Genomic DNA, 8,403 nt, shown 5'->3' with positions numbered 1-8,403 from the left:
AGCGAGCGGAGGATCCATCCCAATGGCTATTACCTCGCTCTTAAGGAAATTGATCTTAAGACCAGAGATGATTTCTAAAGCGAGGAGAATAAGTTTGACCGAAGCTACGCTATGATCGTCAGGCTCAAAGAGCAGCAAGGTGTCGTCCGCATATTGGAGGTGGGTGACCCTTGGTAAATATCCCGTATTCGCATCGCCCTTGGTAACCCACATGCCCGTAGATTTCCTGCGATTCTTCATGTGTCGCTATTAGTTTTTGTTGGGTTGCTAAGAAGAATCAGGAGGAGCCGTCCTCTGCTCCTTCTCAAAATTTCCCTCCCAGATCTGTATTCTTGGGCATCGATTTTTTATCTTTTGCTTGACCATCAATCGCACGTACTTATTACTTAAGATTTTTTGTGTTGCTGTGTTGGATTTGGGGGTGAGGCTTTTTTTTCTGGTGCGGTCAGCACTGATGGTGTATGAATTACGATGTGGTATGTGTGCTGCCTTGCTAATCTCCTCAAATTCTGGATCTCATGTCTCACATACAACATTTTAGAAAAATGCATTTAATTTTATGACCAGCCTGACATGGATTGAGTGTACTCGTATCACGCATATACCATATGTGATGTAGTGTTTAGTGATGACAATATCACAATAAGTGTGAGACAGAACCAAAGGTCGGAAACCATACCGAATGTGCCATATAACCGCCGATGCGCACTTTATATCCTCGGTTATGATCCTGTTATGGTTGACCGTGAAGAACTTTAAAGATAACAACCATATATACTCGAAGGCGGGTCTCTTTCACCCGACCATGAAGAACTTTAATGTTATATCGATTGGTAAGTTTTTTCACTAGGGATTGGGAAAACAACCTCATAATTATTGTGATATTTTCATCACTGGACACTACGTCCCATATAACCTTCGATGTGCATTTGATATCATCGGTTCCGGTCTCCTTATGGTCGACCACGAAGAACTTTAGAGATAGCAGCCATATGTAATCGAAGTTGGGTCTCTTTCACCCGACCATGAAGAACTTTAATGTTATATCGATTGGTAAGTTTTTTCACTAGGGATTTGAGAAACAACCTTATAATTATTGTGATATTTTCATCACTGGACAGTACGTCCCATATAACCTTCTATGCACACTTTATATCCTCGGTTCCGGTCCTTTTATGGTCAAATGCGAAGAACTTTAGAGATAGCAACCATACGTACTCAAAGGGGGGCCTCTTTCACCCGACCATGAAGAACTTTAATGTTATATCGATTGGTAAGTTTTTTCACTAGGGATCTTGGAAAACGACCCCATAACTAAATTAAAAAAATTATATTTACAGAATATATTAAAAATATATTAAGACATTTCTATTTGTAATGCAATGTTGTGTTGAGGAGGTGAGCATCTGCCAGCCGCAGCATACTGGTGACGTGCTAGCTGTGCCCCGCCGATGGATTAGTTAATTGTTTAAACTGTAGTCTCAGAGATTCTTGAGTCATTATGTAGTGTACATTTTTGTTTCCCTGTGTAAACGTTTTTTGGCAACTTCAAAGAACTTTTTGTAGTGCAACGGACGACTCCTTGCAATCGAATCTCCACGCTGTAAAGGCTCATGAGGTCCTTTTTTACCAACAGTCCTGGTACGTTACTTGCTCACCACAAAGAACTTTTTTGCATCGGATATTTAATCCTTGTGAATAAATAAATTAATATACACGTGTAAAAATTAGTACAGTACTATTACTTAAACTTACGACTAGTACTCACGTCAAGGGATGCTATTTAGCATGTAATCTTCGCGGTAGATAATACTAATAGGAGAAGCAGACGGAATGGTGCATGCTGTACGGTAGGGTAGGATCGAATCTTATAGCTTGGCCCCACAGTACGACGCGTCAGGTGGAATACTGCTCATATACACCAGCATCAATCTATTCGGGAGTCTATTACAGCAGAGATACCTTGCAGATCTGACAGCATAGTGGACCTAGTGATGTGACATGCATGGCTGATGTGCGGCCGAGATATAAGATGTGCGGGCAACGAGTTAGACAAAATCCACTTCCCCGTTTACACACATGCATTATCAACAGACGACGGACGGCGGACCGCGATGGCCATCCACTAGTATTTGTCCACGGCTCCGTTGCCAGAAGGGTTCTTCTCTGGCGAGTGGTCCGGTGGTCCCTCGCCTGACTCCAGCTCTTAATTTCACAACCTACGTCGACCGTGGATGATGAAGGTGCAGCACGAAAGATGACACGCACCACTCGCCGCTGCTCATCATTCGTTCACTGCATATTCAGCATCTGCTACGTTGGCGGCGAGGTGCGGTGGTGGCCTATGTTGCAGCATGTGGTTGAGGTTCAAGGAGAGGGTGTGGCTGCTCGGGGTGAAAGCCTTGCTCCAGCTCTGCTGGAGTCAACGATGGTGATGCCGATGGGTGTCGCTTACCTTTTTAGAGGTGTCGTGGTTCGAGGGCCTCTGCCCTTCTTTTGCCTGCATGTCATTGCGGCCGCAGCCGCCGAAAAGAAAAGTAAAGGGGAGGAGGTGGCGCAGTGGAGAGCAGGGGAGGAGGGGAGCAGGGCTCGAGGCGGGATTGGATTATTAGACTTAGGTTTAGGGAATTGCTCGACACCCCTGGAGGTATACATGGCCATACCTCGGGCCGGGCCGGGCTCCGAGCCGGGCCTAGCCAAGCCCGACGCAAAAAACCCAGGCCCGAGCCTGGCCCGGCCCGGCCGTCGGGCCTGTTTTTTGGGCCTGAGCCCGGCCCGAACACATAAAAGCCCGTCGGGCTTCGGGCCAGCCCGGCCCGTCCTTCAGGAAAACGCAAAAATGATGGGCCCGGGCCCGGCCCGGCCCGGCCTTCGGGCTTAAAATCTAGGCCCGAGCCCGGGAGCGGCGTTCGGGCCGGGCTGCCCATGGCCAGGACTACCTGGAGGTGCGGCTATGTTGTATCTACTATCCCTATAAAAGGACGAAAGGGCGGAGAACCAAACAATCTCATCCCTTCAAACAACTTGATCCAATAGCCCAAATCACTCCAATGTTTAACACTAAAACATGGTTGATGCTAAACGCATTTAGCACCCCCGCACAACATGCCTCACTAATTACTACCGGTTACCAAATAACCTTTTGCATCGCACGTTCCCTACCTCTCGCATCGTGAACCTCCTCCCTGCCTCTTCTCACGCCTCCATCGCCATCCCCCGCACAACTGCTCCACTCCTTGGCGAAAAAGGGCTCTCCAACTCGCGACCCTAGGGCTCGGGGGAACCCTAGCCGCCGCTCCTTCTCTCCGTCTTGGCCTCCTTGGGCGGCGTGGAGGCAAGGGATGCGCTGCGCAGGTCTGGAGTTCCCACGGCGTGAGATGGGGCGCATGCGTGTCGCCAGCGCGAGTTGCTGCATGGCTTAGCGATGACGCGGGCAGGTGGCCGGAGGTCGTCGCCCCGTGGCGGCGTGATGCAGGCGGCAAGGATTCGAGCGATGGTCTGGGATGCGACCTTCCTTAAGTGCAGGCAGCCGTAAGGCCAAGGCGAGGGGCTAGGCGCTCGCCATCTGCCTCCCCATCCAGTAGACGTTGCTGGCTTGCCGCTCGAGCCCTTCAGTCGTTCAACGAGCCACTGATGAAGTGATCCTCCACGGTGATGATGCGAAAGGCATTGACGCCGTGTTTGCTGGGCTCATTTCCTCCTCCATCAATTTGAAAGTGGTATCCTATGTCTCAAAGCCATGCAAGTGTTCAACGAGGTTGACATTTCTTTCAAAATATTGTTTGTGTTGAACACCTACGCTCGAGCCCTTCATTGTTATTGTATTAAACCTGCCTATGACAGCGGAGGTTGACATTTGTGTTGCAGGCATGGACGGGGCAATCAGAAAAGGAGAGACGATTTCTGTGCAGACGAGCAGAGGACATCCTCCCTTTTTTATTTATGGAACAACCTATTATCACCCGTGTGTATGTGTCCATCTATCTCTGATGACTAAATCACCAATTAAATAGCTCTCTAATCTTTGAAAATCATGTTCTGTGTTGATGCCTTTAACAAGAACAAATATATGTTCAGGTGATCACTCTTGTGTAAGGATTGGCACACTAATAGTTGGAAGGAATGAACATTCTATGCCAGATCCAGGTGTTAATTTTTCTCCAGACTTAAACAAGTGGACATTATTTTTGTGCCTCTTGTGGGAGGCTGAGGTGACTTCTTAATATGTCTTCTTTCTGCTTTGGTTACAATTTAGTGTGTGTCTTGTTTTTCAAACTCAATTAAGATGACCTAATCAAACTGACTACAGTTCAATCTGTCTTGATTTTGATTTCTTGTCAACTGTGATGATGATCCTTGGCATAGGTCTACGTAAATGACCTTACTTGTTTACCTGTCATGTTCCCTACTTAAATATTCAGGGTACACCGGGATGCATTTTGTATTTAGTGCATAATTTATTCATTTTCTCTTCTTTATTTTGGTTATTCAGATCCAATTTGAACTTAATTATCTGTTTTTTGTTCCTTTTAGGCTTCAATCTTGAGCAAATGAGATTCAGAGGATTCACATTGCGCCAATCTCCATTCCATTCAGGTTTGCTTGCTGATGGTTGTTTATTGATTTACACATCATGCATGATCCTCTTCCGTAGAGCTCATTTGATGGGAGAACTTTTTAGAAGTTGCACGAAATGGTTCCTCTTTTTTATTCTGTTCTAAACTTCTCATCACCAGCAAATATTACCTTCATGTTTCCGCTTCGGAGTTACATGTGAGGCAAGCAAATATCGTGGGCCAATGCTTGGCCTTGTAATGTGTCCTAATATTTTCATTACTGGACATTGGTGCGTGTAAAATACACAATATTCTACTCCAGCCGTCCCAAAATAAGTGTCTTTCATTTAGTACAACTTTGTAAGTGTCTTTGATTTAGTACAACTCTGTACTAAAGTTGTACTAAATCAAAGACACTTATTTTAGGACGGAAGGAGTACGATGTTGAACAATCTTTCTTGATTAAAAAATAAAAAATGGCATTACTCTGTCTTATGACGGATATTCATTTGTCAAGTATCTTTATCGGTTTCCATTTCGTTGTTTACAGGGAGACTATTATTTAAGAAACCTTATTTTTCAAGCCACCCACTCCTTTCGGAATACCCTAACGATAGGTTATTCCATCCAGGCAAACTCAGCTCATGAACACCACAATGAAGAAGAAAGGGAAGATGGCCTAGGTTTTATGTTGAGATGGTGGCATCTTATTTTATAGCAAGATCTGCATGGAAAAAGTCATGTGCCGCATACCATGTCACTTAGGGATGCAAGTGGGGTGGGCTTGTGGATAATAGCACAGTACAAATATATGTTTAATTTTAAAGCAGTGATGATCTAATTGATAGTTTCATAGGATGAAGCCGGATGCTGCCTGCACCCCTATGTCAGTGAAGACCTCGCGTTGAAAGACATCACTAAAGGCAAAACTATCGCTGTAAAGAAATACTATCTTGCGCAAGTATTACCATGACACGCTTATAGAATAATGGGAAAAGGCGTTCACCTGAGAGATGATGGATACAATTTTAGATCCAAATAATGCAATATCTTTCCGTACTACTTACTCCATGATAAAGCCTTATAATCCTCATGTGATTGTTGGGAGATAAAGAAGCAATTTTTAATGTACTGACTCATGTACAACGAGATGAAGATGCACACAAGGTTTCTGACATTGTACAATTTTTCTAAAACATGTTAAGAAATAAGTAGATTAGTTGCACCTATGCTCCTTATATGTAATGCTAAATTATATCATTTCTAGAATATTGTGAATTCCACTATTATTATGATAGATTTACTTTAGCTTTTTTATACACATGATTTTACGTATTATTTACAATAATAGTCGAGACGTGGGTTGCACGTGCATGCTTACTAGTATATATAGGGTACACAGAGGTGTACAATACAGAGTACAATATATATACAAAGGCTACATATTTATATATATAGTCTAACACCCTCCCTCAATCTTAACTATGGCCTGAGATACAAAGCAAGTTAAGATTGCGCCTACAACCTACAAACTGTGGATGTCGTAAAGGCTTCGTGAAGATGTCAGCAAGTTGATCTTTAGAGGAGATAAATTTGATGTGAAGTAGCTTCTATGCAACACGTTCCCTCACAAAATAATTATTGGTTGGATGATGCTGAGGTGATGCCGTTTACACGCATGCACTTTCAACACGTCACCCACTAGTATTTGTCCACGGCTCCGATGCCAGAACCGTTCTTCTCTGGCGAGTGGCCCCTCACCTGACTCCAGCTCTTAATTTCACAACCTACGTCGACCGTGGATGGTGAAGGTGCAGCACGAAAGATGACACGCACCACTCGCCGCTGCTCATCACTCGTTCACTGCATATCCAGCATCTGCTACGTTGGCGGCGAGGTGCGTGGTGGTCTCCATTGGGGCGTATGGTTGAGGTTCAACCGAGTGGCGGGCTTCGTCGACCGGTTCAAGGAGAGGGTGTGGCTGCTCGTGGTGAAAGCCTCCAGCTCTGCTGGAATCAACAATGGCGAAGCAGATGGGTGTCGCTTACCTTTTTGGAGGTGTCGTGGTTCAAGGGCCTCTGCCCTCCTTTAGCCTGCAGGCCGCCGCCGCCGCCGGAGAGAAATGTAAAGGGGAGGAGGCGGTGCAGTGGAGAGCGAGGGAGGAGGGGAGCAGGGCTCGAGGAGCGATTGGATGCTCGGGGACGGGCGGGGTTGGTTGCCAGGTTTTCACCCAAGATCCACGTCACGTCTTTCTCTTAGGCCAACTCAAGCGCACGACCCCAAACGGACATCCGTTTTGTCTGGATTTTATCCGTTTGGATAAGGCAACGAGATCGTGTCCGGGCCTGTCCTGTGATGCGGTGGCCGTGCATCCAATGCGCGGACGCATTCTTTAGCCTCATCTTGTCTGCCTTCATTTTCAAATGTCAACTTTCGAAATACCATGCCCTAGTTCAGGCCAGCGGCCCTAGTTCACGCAGGAAACAGGGCCAGCGGTCTACACGTCCTCGCCGCCAACACAGCCAGCCTACAAAATAAATAGCTTTGTCGTCGGCAACACAGCCAGCCTATAAAATGAATGTGTTTCTCGCCGGCACACAGCCAGCAGCCCAGCGCCCGGCACCCATGCCAGACTCCAAACAAGAACGGCCACGGCCGATCAGACGACCTAGTTCAGGCCGTTGGCGTCGAACATCTTCTTCTACCTGGCCTCGAACCAGCTCCTCGTCTTCTCACTCATCTTGGTCAAGTCCACGCTCATGATCGCAAGGGTCACGTCCTTTGCTTTGGTTGCAGCATTGATGGCCTCGATATCGAGCTGCCTCTGCCTGGCCGTGACATTGGCAGCCTAGATGTCAAGCTGCCTTTGCCGGGACACCTCCTTGATGTCAATCTTCCTCTTCTTGGCCGCCTCCTTCATCTCAAGCTTCTTCCTTTGAAGCTCTAGGTATTGCTTTATTTGCTCATCCTTACTTTGTCGGGTTTTTTCGTCCCTCACATCCTTTTGAGACATCATGTTGTGCAAAGTCTCATGCAAGGCCATGCATGACGCATCACATATGCCGTCCACTTTGGAGTTGGTCTTACCCCTCGGCCTCTTCAAGGCCATGGATGATGCATCACGTATGACGTGGGAGGGTTTGGGATAAATGGCGCCAAATGGGGCACGGGGATTTTGTTTTGTGCCATCGACGAGCAGGTCAGGGGAAGACAAGCGTGCGCCTCCCCGTGCTGTCTATTTCACCCCAAAAACGGCCCAAACTTGGGCCGGGGATGGGTCGAAAGCGGACAGAAAACAAACAAAAGTTCGTTTGCGTCCCGCGCACTGGACCGCTGATTTGTCCGTTTTACCTCAAACGGAAGCACCTGGACAGAATAGGGTCCCACGCTGGAGTTGGCCTTACTCGCCCAGGAGGCACACAGAGATGGGTCTGCGAGGAAAGCATCCTCACACGTCATCAGCTATAGCACAAAATAGCAACGTCTACTGAAACGGCCGGCTGGATCTTTGACAGCGCCGAGTAAAACTGCCAGCGAGGTAGATCGTGGGAGCCGGATTGACCGCGCGACGCGATGCCCCCAGCTGAGCGGGTAGCCTAGTAAACTCGATAACTACATATTCATCTTCTGGTATGTTCAGAATCAAAACTGAGCGAAGTTGTAGTTAGAAAGTGGTCAGTGTTGCCGGTAATTAGTGTTGGAAAGACTCAAGTAGTACACAATAGGAAAGTTTAGCAATTGAATCGGCCTGCATGCCATGTTATTCGTGTCCTTTTCCTAGTAGTATATACGTATTATATTAGGAATCAATAAGATTAGGAAAGAATACGGCAGCATGGTTGAGTGT

Source organism: Triticum dicoccoides, chromosome 4A (assembly GCF_002162155.2).
Source record: "Triticum dicoccoides isolate Atlit2015 ecotype Zavitan chromosome 4A, WEW_v2.0, whole genome shotgun sequence".
Classification (NCBI taxonomy): Eukaryota; Viridiplantae; Streptophyta; class Magnoliopsida; order Poales; family Poaceae; genus Triticum; species Triticum dicoccoides.
The sequence above is the reverse complement of the archived record's forward strand: the minus strand, read 5'-3'. Positions refer to the sequence as shown.